General features: G+C 42.4%; 1 long non-coding RNA gene across 1 annotated transcript; it reads left to right on the top strand.

Moving 5' to 3' along the window:
* Positions 1–446: 446 nt before the first annotated feature.
* Positions 447–1,147, top strand: LOC126591482 (uncharacterized). The gene is made up of 3 exons (XR_007612403.1): positions 447–672; positions 760–977; positions 1,089–1,147. It is a non-coding gene; the product is annotated as an uncharacterized LOC126591482 (long non-coding RNA).
* The last annotated feature ends 11,673 nt before the right edge of the window (positions 1,148–12,820 follow it).

Genomic DNA, 12,820 nt, shown 5'->3' with positions numbered 1-12,820 from the left:
TCTCTGAAAATGTTTGTTCAATTTTTCTGCTTAATTACGAGTTTTACTAGTTTAATTTTGTTCAAAAATTGAGCTAGAGCTACTTTAAGTTCAATCTTTAGTTTGTTAGTTATGTAAGTTTTCTCTGCATGTCCTTTATATAAAGGATTCTCATCTGAATGATCATGGTAGGCGTTAGGCCGTTAGTCTTCAAGTATTGAAGCAATTCATAATAGCATTTGAATTTGCTGCTTAAATTCCCAAGTTCTACTATGTAATATTTCACTTGGCATCCACTATTGAAGCATTCAACTATTGTGATTGTTGTTGGATATCATATATTATTCATTACAATGTCCTGGGTTTGTGAATTGTTATAACTTTAGGGGAGGTTCTGCTGAAATTTCGGTATAATTTGTAGTGTTTGTTTGACTATTTTTTATTTTTATTTTCAACAAAGAAAAATACCCAGTGACCTTGTCGTCGGTTGAAGACGGTGAAGGTCACCCGGGTGACCAACAGATGTATCACGATCGGATACAACGACCAGCATCAGGCTGCACCAACGCCAAACAGCATAGCACATTGGCCCACGACATTGGTCACATCGTTCGAACCTATTGCCCTATGCAATGGAAGTCTTGAAAGGCGATGCCAGACGAGATGAGGACGACGGTGCACGTTTATTTTTTGGTAAGTATCCTGCCTTTTTATTGCTTTTCCTTTAAATTTTATATATTTATATTACTTAATGTATGTAATTAAGTTGTTACATTGTAGACAAACTACAATTTCGATGACATCAACAACAATATTTTGGCGTACGTCAATAGGCTTTTTGCTGAACGGAACAAGCAGTGGAAGGGCGACCTGCACCAATATTTTTAGACATTTGATGATCCGCAGGTCGCTCTTGAGGAGGGTTGCCTTAATGAGTTTGAGGACCGGGAATAAATTGGCTGTGGCTCTACAGTCATTTTTAGGAGCCCGGCTATGTCGTACGTTTTTTATATTAAATCTAAAAGTATTATATGTTTCTTACTAATGTTTATTGATTTTTTTATATTTCATTTAAATTAGAACTAATATGTTTATTTTTTGTATAACAGAAGAAGGCGAAAGTCAACAAGAGCAATCGGGAGAAGAAAACTCTTTTCCACCATTCGGGTTCGAGGCCCTTCTCATATAGGATAGAGGTGCGGCGGCAATTAATAATAAAGCTTTTCATATTCAATGTTTAATATGTCAGTAATATTAATTTTTTTTTTCATACTAACATTTTTCTTATCTTATTCTATTCAGGGGTGTTCAAAATTCCTAAAGATCGATGTCTTTGGAGACGTTTATGTTCGACCTGGGAATGAGTTGGTCGAGTCCTTTCATGTAAGTATTCTTCACTTGTAATTACTATCTTACACATTCAAGTATCATGGCTATTATTTGAATGTTATTATTAATATTTCATGTTATATTACACAGGAGACGATGATGAAAAAGAGGTAGTTGGTTCTTCAAAAGTCCGCCTCCCAGCTTCCTCTCTAGACTCCGCTCAAGTCTTTGGATCCCCTCGAGGATGCAGGGTTTCAGATCCTCACAAACACCTTGGATCAGAATCTCGAGCAGAGGCCTGGGACGTATTGTAGAGGGATGAGGAATGCCCGGCAGAGGGAACCTAGAGCCTATTCATTCTCGCAGTCGAAGGGTGAGGTGATAGCTTTGACAACAAATGTGGCCGACCTTAGGACTAAGCTCACCTCGATGCCACTGATTGTACAGGCCCTCAGTCAATTCGGTATTCGTCTCCCAAATATTCGTCCCCCGTCGACGTCCGAGCCCCTCTAACCCGAGCATGCCCAGAACTTCGCCCTTTCGACCTCTGAGCATGTCCTCAACCCTGAGCCCTTCTTGCCCCAATCTTTCCAGCAGTATGCGAATGATGACCCTGTAGATTATTCAACCTTTTTTTATTAGTTGTTTAGTCCCTCACTTTTAAAACTTTTTCCTTGTACATACATTTTATTTTTATTTTAAATAAATTATTTTTCTCTTCATATTTTTTTATTTCAAAATTGAACCTAGAACAAAAAATATAATTTAAAAAAAAAAATTTTGCGCGACGAATAGCTTCGTCATGCATACTTTTTTGCGATACCTCACTTTTGTTACGCAAAGTTTTTAGAGACGGATATTAGTCGTCCCAGGTTTGTATCCTGGCATTTTGTGTGACGAATGGGGAACCGTCGCGCCTTATTTTCCACAATCAAAAGTCTTTCTTCACGATCTTTGCACGACTGATTCTACGTGATTAAGTTTTTGTCGTGCATACATTTGCGCAACGCTATTAAGCTTTGTGTAACCAATTTATGTTCGTCACGCTAAATTTTAAACGTGGTAGTGAGAGAGAGGGGCAAGGATTAGAAAAGAAAGGGGTTGAAGAAGATGGATCTAGACTCTGAATCATGAAACAAACATGATTTTGTTATCCTATGGCCTACAAAGCTTTGGAGCTTATCAAAGTAGTGGTTTCTTGTGTTATTATTACGGAGCAATATTTTGGAAATTAGATAAGGGAAATACAACAGACTTTTACATAAATTAATTTAATTAAATTTTGTGGAGTGCTATATTATTATTCATATTTGACTGACTAATTGGGATTGGCGACGAAGGATTTTGGCAAGATGACTAACAAAAAGGAAAATTGGGGTGATTGAGTTATAGGGGATTAATTCGTATAATAGAACATCTTAACCACCACTGCAGAGGTAAAATGCATGGTATGTGATTGTAGAAATCGAAATTTCAGTGAAATAAATGTTGATCAATAATTAAAATTCCAACGCTCATCTGTCACATAAATTTTACACGTAGCATGTGACTCAACAAAAAATCGAAAATCATCAAAAAAGTCATTAAATATGACACGTGTCAACACCTGGCAGAAATGATTTATTTCATCTAATTATTTATCCAAAAATCAAGTTTTGGAATTCTATAAATAGGAAGCCAAGGCATTCATTTTGATTCACCAATTCACATTACACCAAAACCTTGAAGCTTTGAAACTTTAAAGCTCCCAAGCGAATCCCAAAGGATCAAGAAAACTCTCTTCGTTCTTCGTCAAATCTTCCTTCAAAATCAAGCCCCGACGGCTCTTGAAGAACTTCCACCAATTCAAGATCAAGCTCCAACGGCCCCTTGAAGAAAGTGTTCATCGTTCATCGTCCGTTCATCCTAAGATCAAGCCCCAACGGCCCTTTGGATCAACAACATCAATAAATCCACACATCCAACCGTTCTTCAAGATCAAGCCCAAAAGCCCTTGAAGATCCGTTCACCCATTAACCTTCAAGATTAAGCCCAAAGGCCCTTGAAGAAATCCGCACAACCCTTTCTTCAAGATCAAGCCCAAAAGCCCCTTGAAGATCCGTTCGTCAACCTTCAAGATTAAGCCCCAACGGCCCTTGGATCAACAGCACAATCCATAAATCTACACATTACGAAGATCGAATCAGAGGCTAAATTTGTAGAAGAGATTGTAACCCCTAAATCATTAATACAAATATTATTTTGTATACGTGTTCTTGTCTCATTCATTGCAGGAATTTCAGTGTTAACAAATTTGGCACGCTCGGTGGGATAATCTCTACCTCTCATCTCTATCTGCAAATCCATAAAAAGCACAAATGGCATCAATGAAGGCTCAAGTTGTTCCCGTAACCAACGTAAAGAACAAGAGCGTCCTTGCCGCAGGCAGTGTCACTTCGGGCATCACAATCTGAAGCAAGGCAAGAGCTATTTCTGCCGTCTCTCCCACCTCTGCATCAACTCTGCCGAATGAACACAACCCGAGGCACAAGCCAGTGATCACCTTGGCCTCACTAAGGGCGCCAAGGGAGGAAAGCCCGAGGAAGTACTCCGAGTCTTTGCTTTCCGATGCCGACTCGAGCGACAGCACAGCCATGCAAGTCATGGCTACCGAAGCAACTTCAATTGAGGAACAGCTAGCTCAAATGAATGAAGCGATCGCAAAACTCACACGGACTGTGAAGGAAAAAGACTTGCAAATCGCCGCACTTGTCAACCAACTAGATGCAAAGCCCGACGTGAAAGTCGACCCAATGGTTAATCCATTAAAGAAAGAAGTCGATGAAGAAGAAGAGCCTCCAGCAAAGAAAGTCGAAGAGAAGCTGGAGCCATACCAAGCAATGGCATTCATGGGTTTTCTCTCTATCCAGCATCTGCAGTAGATGATCGACAACACCATCAAGGCGCAGTACAAAGGAAGCTCGCATGACTCCATACTATACTCAAAGCCCTACTCTAAGAAGATTGACGCTTTGAAGATGCCGAGAGGTTATCAGCCGCCAAAGTTCATGCAGTTCGATGGAAAGGGAAACCCAAAGCAACATGTCACCCATTTCATTGAAACCTGCAACAATGCTAGAATGGAGGGAGATTACCTCGTCAAGCAGTTCATGCGCTCACTGAAAGGCAACCCCTTTGACTGGTACACCAACCTCAGGCCCGAGTCTGTCAATAGTTGGGATCAGCTAGAAAGGGAATTCCTCAACCGCTTCTACAACATTCGCCGCACTGTAAGCATGTTGGAGCTAACCAATACGAAACAGTGGAAAGATGAACCTGTCGTCGATTACATCAATAGATGGCGTTCATTAAGTCTGGATTGCAAAGATCGGCTTTCTGAAACATCTGCTTTTGAGATGTGCGTTCAAGGCATGCATTGGGGTTACATTACATCCTCCAAGGTATAAAATCGAGAACATTTGAGGAGCTGGCAACTTGATCCCACGACATGGAGCTGAGTATCGCTAATCATAGGAAGGAGCCGATCACAGACTTCAAGAAGGATAAAGTGTTCTCTCCAAATGTAGACAGAACTGGAAAAAAAAACCCTCGAATGAATCTTTTACTGTCAACACCACACCATCAAGACCTCCCCCGTGCCCATCAAGACTTCCTCCGCGCCTATCAAGATTCCTCCAAGACTAAAGCAAAGGAGATAAAGAGAGGTGAGCCTCCTTGCACCCAAGACAAGTACAAAAACACCTTGAGGGAGCTGGAGCAAAAGACGTACCCTTTTCCTGACTGAGACATAGATGCAATGTTAGACGACTTACTGGAAAAGAAGGTGATCGAGTTATTAGAATGCAAGCGCCCTGAAGAGATGAATCGCGTAAACGATCTTAAGTACTGCAAGTACCATCATATTGTGAGCCATCCTGTTGGCAAATGCTTCATCCTCAAAGAACTTATCATGAAGCTAGCACAACAAGGGAAAATCGAGCTCAACCTTGAAGACACGGCCGCAACACATACTACTACAATTGCATTTGAATCCTTCGATCATGTGCCCCTCTAAGTAACACCCGACCATTCCCGTCAATGCTCAAGCTGCACGACACCTTCTGCACAACCATCACTGGGGGCAAGCGACCAAGATGCACATACCGATGATGAAGAAGAATGGACATTGGTGACCTACAAAAAGACAAGGAAACCAAAACCACAAGCCACAAGGCCAAAGGTGGAACAAGGGAAAAAGCACAATCGCCGCAATAGTAGGAAGCCCAAAAGAAACGTAAAAGTTGCTAAGTCAACGTACGCTGGGCAACCTATGGAGCAAGAGCCACGTATTCCTGTTTCCTTGCACGAGTACTTCCCGAATGACTTCTTCCAACGGTGCACTATCGTTGCATGTCACATGGTCGAAGTAGAAACTGAAGAACTTTCAGAAGGTAAAGTCATCGCCATCGAGGGAGAAATTACCCTCACACCCAAAGAAGGCCTGCCGACACACTTTAGCATTGAGAAAGCACTACGATTACCAAAGAAGATACGAAGAGCACTAACAGCGGTCTTGGCAAGTCCTGACGACCACGAAGTGCAAGAAAGCAAGGACAAAGGCTTGAAACTTCGACCACATGAGTATGCCACTTGTTGTGATACCCAAGACACAATCCACTTCACCGATGAAGACTTGCTGCTAGGATCTAAGCCTCATAACCGTCATCTCTTCGTCTCTGGGTACATAAGGGAACATAAAGTCAATTGCATGATTGTGGATGGTGGATCGACCATAAACATCATGCCGAAGTTAACAATGACCACAATCGGTATCAAGGTGGATGAATTATCCCTAAGTCGTTTACTAATCCAAGGTTTTAATCAAGGAAGACAAAGAGTGATGGCCATGATTCGAGTAGAGATGACCATTGGTGATTTGAGTAGAGATGACCATTGGTGAACTTAAATCAAGCACGATATTCCACGTGATTGATGCAAGAACTTCCTACAACCTACTTCTAGGAAGACCTTAGATCCACGGGAATGTAGTAGTGCCATCTACCCTCCACCAATGCTTAAAATTCTACCGGGAAGGGGTAAAGGTAATCTAAGGTAACACCAAGCCATTCACCGAAGTGGAATCACACTTCGTAGACGCCAAGTTCTACATGGATGAAGACATAGTGCCTGAAGCTCTTCCAGAAAAGATCAAATCCACAGGCAAAGCAACACCTAAAAAGCAAGAATGGCAATTTGTGCCATTTTTAGGCAAAAACGATGGCGAGCCTGTTAAACTTGCAACAACCAAAGGGAGTAGGACACCTTCAGAAGGACCGAACACACCCATATTCCGATACATCCCGATGTCAAGAACAAAGAATGGTCAATCCCCGTTCGAAACTGGAGCAAGCAAAGCCAACACACAGTGGCACAAGGATAATGTGAAGTTGCTCAAGATGAATGCAGTTTTGCCTCTGACACAGCTAGGCAGTACTAAGGTTGCAAGACTACCACAAAGCTTCATAAAAGCTCTACCAAAAAGGATGGAACCAAGCTTTCTTCCAACCAAGAGAACCGAAGAAGGTTTTGATCCAAACGCCTACAAGCTCATGTTGAAAGCTGGGTATAACTTCGCTTCCTCTTCGAATCCTGGAAAGAAGGTCTCAAACATCATCAACGACAAAGAACATAACCTCACCAAGACTCAAAAGAAGTTGAAGAAGCATGGTTATGGAGTTGACAACAACAAAGCTGGGCTTGGCTTCACATCAAATGCACCCGTGAAGATTTTAAGCATAGCGAAAAACGCTAGCACTCAACACATCAGCGTGAGCGTTGAACAAAATCAAGAGAAGCCTAAGTCCGCTCATCGGACGTCAATCTTCGATAGGATGAATTGTTCAAGGCCTAGAATTTCGGCACTTGATCCCATTGGTGGTCAAGACCAAACCTCCGTTCTCAAGAAGCTTAACACACCAATATCCCAAAGCTCTATTTTTGAAAGGTTGTCAAAACCCAAGCAACCAAGCAACACGGCTAGCTCTCTTCCACGATTGTCAGCGTTGGAAAGACTTGAAGACAACAAGAAGCCTTCTAGAAAGAGGGAAATGATGCCAAAGGAAGAAAAACTCGACAGTATGGCAAGAAAAATGATGTTCGAAGCTCTATTCCTTTAAGGATAAAATGCCAAGCAATCTTGAAGGTTGACACAATTGGATCACTGAAGGTGAAAAGGTGCACCATCATTCACACCGGCCAATCTTCACACCAACAAGCCCGAAAGGACAGCACTACAGAGGAAGTCCAAGATGTCTTCCACATCACGATCCAAGAAGGCAAAGAAGACGAAATCCCTGAGGAAGACGTCACTGCCGCAACATCACAACTGAAGGATGGGAGGCAAGCCATGGTTGATGATCTCAAAGAGCTCAACTTATGCACAAAAGAGGAGTTGAAGCCTATCTTTGTAAGTGCGCTGCTAAGTGCGGATGAGACAGAAAAGTATTACCAACTGCTACTAGAGTACAAAGACGTCTTTGCTTTGACCTACAAGGAAATGCCCAACCTTGACCCTGTCATCGCTGTGCATCATCTTGCAGTCAAGCCTAGAACGCGACCGATAAAGCAAACTCAAAGGCGATATCGATCGGAGCTCATCCCACAAATTGGGGCTGAGATTGACAAGATAATCGAAGCAGGCTTCATTCGAAATGTGCAATACCCCAAGTGGATCTCCAACATCGTCATCGTCCTTAAGAAATCTAGACAAATACATGTTTGCGTAGACTTCCGAGACATCAACGATGCTTACCTGAATGACGACTTCCCCTTGCCAATCATCGAAATCATGGTGGATGCAACCACTGGCCATGAAGCATTGTCATTCATGGACAGGCTCTTCTGATATAAACAAATTCGCATGGCTCTCGAAGACGAAGAACTAACAGCCTTCCGCACTCCAAAAGGTATCTACTACTACAAGGTGATGCCCTTTGGTCTAAAAAATGTTGGAGCCACATATCAACGCGCAATGCAGAAAATCTTCAATGACATGCTACACAAAAACGTAGAATGTTATGTAGATGATGTGGTGGTCAAAATAAAGAAAAGATTAGATCACTTAAAGGATTTGCGAATAGTCTTCAAAAGGTTGCGAAAATACAACCTTAAGATGAACCCGTTAAAGTGCGCATTTGGCGTCACCTCTAGAAAGTTCCTCGGCTTCATTGTCAAGCACCGTGGCATTGAAGTGGACCAATCAAAGATCAAGGCCATTCAAAGCATGCCTGAACCAAGAAACTTGCACGAGCTGAAGAGTCTACAAAGACGACTAGCCTTCATCAGGCGTTTCATCTCCAACCTTGCAGGGCGTTGTCAACTGTTCAGTCGACTCATGAAGAAAGATGTTCCATTTGTATGGGACGAAGCATGCCACAATGCTTTTGAAAGAATAAAAAAGTATTTATCAAGTCCACCTATTCTGGGGGCGCCTGTGCCCGGAAAACCGCTCATATTGTACATCGCCACTCAGGAAAGTTCAGTTGGAGCACTCTTAGCACAAGAGAATGAATCCCAGAAAGAAGAAACGCTCTACTACCTCCGCCGAACTCTCACAGATGCTAAGTTGAACTACTCCCCAATATAAAAGATGTGCCTCACCTTGGTGTTCGCCATCCAAAAGCTCAGGCATTACATGCATGCTTACACCATCCATCTGGTTGCTAAAGCTGACCCAGTTAAATATGTCATGTCCAAACTAGTCTTGATAAGGTGTCTAGCTAAATGGGCATTGCTTCTCAATCAATACGAGATCATCTACGTCCCAGCTAAAGCCATCAATGGACAAGCGCTAGCAGATTTCCTTGTCAAACGACTTACCTGATGAGGAAGTGTTCTACATCGACATCTTCCCGACATGGATGATCTTTTTCGATGAATCTGCACGAACAGACGGAGTATGGGGCAGAAGTAGTATTCATGTCACCACATAGGCAAATATTACCTTATTCTTTCCAACTAAGCGAACTATGCTCCAACAACGTCGCTGAGTACCAAGCACTGATCATCATGCTACAAATGGCGATCAACATAGGAATCACAGCCCTTGAGCTATATGGCGACTCCAAGCTCATAATCAATCAACTCTTAACTGAATATGAGGTGATGAAAAATGATCTCATCCCATACTTCCGACTGGCAACCCAACTGCTACAAAAGTTTGAGATTGTGACACTAGAACATGTGCCAAGAAAAGAAAATCAAATGGCAGACACTGTCGCCACCCTAGCCTCGAGTATGACACTAGGAGAAAACGAAGTTGCAGACGTGCCAGTTTGCCAAAGATGGATAATTCACTAGTTACTGAAATGATTTTGGATGATACAAACGTCATCTCGGTACTTCCAGTTGACGTTGAAGAGTGGAAACAGCCGCTGATCGACTACTTGAAGCACGGAAAGCTTCCAGATGATCCTAGACACCACTTTGAAATACGTCGACGAGCACCTCGCTTCCTCTACTACAAAGAAACACTCTACCGACGCTCTTTTGAATGAGTACTTTTGAGATGCCTAGGCGAGGAAGAAGCCAATCAAGCCATGGAAAAAGCATACTCAGGTGTATGCGAAGCACATCAGTCTGGACCAAAGCTACATTTCCAGCTCAAAAGGATAGGTTACTATTGGCCAAGCATGGTGAAAGATTGCCTGGAACATGCCAAAAGGGGCCAAGCCTACCAATTCCACGCCAACTTCATACATCAACAGCCTGAACCATTACACCCTACAGCTACCTCATAGCCAGTCGATGCATGGGGATTGGACGTCATAGGACCAATTACGCCAAAGTCATCTGTAAGAAAAGCTTACATCCTAGCATCAACAGATTACTTCTCCAAGTGGGTTGAAGCCATACCTCTAAGGGAAGTCAAGAAGGAAATTGTCGTCCATTTCATCAAGGAACATATCATCCACCGATATGGTGTGCCTCGCTACATCATCACTTACAATGAAAAATAGTTCTCTAACCGACTTATGGACGAGCTCTGCGAGAAATACAAGTTCAAGCAGCACAAGTCTTCCATGCATCATGCTTCGGCTAACGGTCTTACGGAAGCACTCAACAAAACATTGTGCAACCTCCTAAAGAAGGTGATCGGCCGAACAAAGAAAGACTGGCACGAAAGAATAAGCGAAGCACTTTGGGCATATAGGACAACACATAGGACTCCTACCCAAGCTACGCCTTATTCTCTCGTATATGGCGTGGAAGTTGTTCCACGGCTCGATAGTCAAATCCCCTCACTAAGGATAGCCATACAAGAAGGCTTGACGACGAAGAGAATGCAAAGTTATGCTTTCAAGAGCTGGAAGCGCTGGATGAGAGAAGGCTCGAAACTCAGCAACATTTGGAGTGTTATCAAGCATGACTCTCCAAGGCCTTCAACAAGAAAGTTCACCCTCGTTCTTTTCAAATGGGAGATCTCGTCCTTGCATTGCATAGGCCTATCATCACAACTCACAAAACAAAAAACATGATCACATCAAAATGGGATGGACTTTATGTAATACAAGAAGTCTACACTAATGGCGCATACTTAATCATGGCAGAAAATGTCTTGAAGATCGGCCCCATCAATGGCAGATTCTTGAAGCGCTACTACCTCTAAAACAAACACACCAAATGCTCATTGCCCGCAAGAGCATAAACTGCGTACGACAAAATAAAAATAAAATAAAATGTATTTGAACTATGTCATGACTTGATCCCTCATCAACCGAGGGTACGTAGGCAACTTGAAACTTCAAAACTTCAAGTACAGTCACATCATCAATAAAAACGCAAACACTTTGAACAATAAAGAGCAAATTCAAAATGTGAATACTTTATTTCTTTAAAATGAAGGATTTGGCTACAAAACTTTATTACAATGATCAACAGCAAACAAGGCTTAAGGAAGATAACTAGAGAACTATGTCTCTAAAACTACCAAAACGATCCTCAAGCAGGCCTTCCAAAGTCTTCAAAGTCTCCACATCGGTGGGAGACAAGGTGGGCAACTCCATAGCTATGCCTTTCTCTTGCTCTAAGCATGACATTTCCTTCTGGTACTGAAAAATTGTAGCTTCCTGCTTCGAGATAACACCTTCAAGTCGTGATGCTTCGATTCCCAACTGCTCTCTCTCCTACTCCAACTCTTCTAGACGCACTCAGATGGAAGCTAAAGAGGTCCATGTAACTTAATAATCTTTCGAAACAGCTTGCTGAGAAGATCGGACTTAGGCAATTGATAAATCCATTGCCGCAAGTTGTTAAGCTCTAACATCTGGACTTAACTTCTGCAAGGAAATAGCACGCAAGGAAGAATACTCAGTCGAGGTGGCCATAAGTTCGGTAATATGGACCCTCAAAAGTGAGGAATCAACGTTAAGGTTATCAATCGCAGAAACAAGTTTCTACAAATCCTTTTTAAGCAACACAAGGTCTTCCCATGGGCACTTTGAAATCCTCTCCTCAATATGGCTTTTGACCTCCATGGCTGCATTAAGTCTGATGCGATGGATAAGCTGCTCAGTACCATGAAGGTTCGGCCCTCTTAAAGAGACCTCAGAGCTAACTGGCAAAGGTGTTGGACGCATGACGGGCCCTTGCATACCTTCACCTACACATAGCAAACTAGGGCAACTTAGCGGATTCGAAACAGGCTCTGCACCAGGCGGATTCCCAATCTCCCCTTCTGTAGGTAAATTACCTTTAAATAGCATCTCCATATAAGAATGAACGCCTGTGTTCGCCAAATCAAAAGAACAAAAAGGCCCAGCCTAAACAAGACAAAGAAAGATGTTAGAAATCAAAGCTAAAACAATGAAAGCAAAAAAACAAAAAATATAAAAAATAACAAAAAATAAAGTCACAAGAAAGAAGGAAATATGTACATCTTGCTCAAGTGACACACGACCATCAAATTGAGGAGGTCTAAACACTTCTTTCTTCTTATGATGAAAATTGACGTCGCAATCAGCATGAGCACCTTCAAGTGGTCGCTTGTTTATAATTTGTTGACGCTGCTACAAAGCAAGTCCATCTTCGCACGAATCAACTTCATCACCCGCCTCTTCATAAGCATCTAGATGTTGAGGAGACAAGCATGGGCGCTGAGGAGCTAGAACCACAAGTCTATCTTGTAAAGAAGCTGCACTCGCACAGTCAAGAGGTACCAGCTGTGCAGGAATCACAGAATAACCCTATCTCAATGCATCTTTACGTGAGTAAGCGGAATTGGTACCACTTGTTATCCCCAAGTTTTCATAATGTACCTTTGACCACCAATTTATGTAAGCACGAGTCACCGGATTGTTCTTGAACTCATCCTTAGCCGGCAAGATGATAGAAGCATTTGTACATGCACGGGAACAAGACTCAAAATGCGTATACACAGCTTGTAGAGACTCTGACTGGGCATTTTCTTTCAGCTTGCCTGGCACATGTTGGACAAAACCAAATTGTATATTGAAATGGTGAGGACTATACGGCT

This window comes from Malus sylvestris, chromosome 11, assembly GCF_916048215.2.
Source record: "Malus sylvestris chromosome 11, drMalSylv7.2, whole genome shotgun sequence".
Taxonomy (NCBI): domain Eukaryota; kingdom Viridiplantae; phylum Streptophyta; class Magnoliopsida; order Rosales; family Rosaceae; genus Malus; species Malus sylvestris.
Note: the sequence above shows the minus strand (reverse complement) of the source record. Positions and strands in the feature narration are given on the sequence as shown.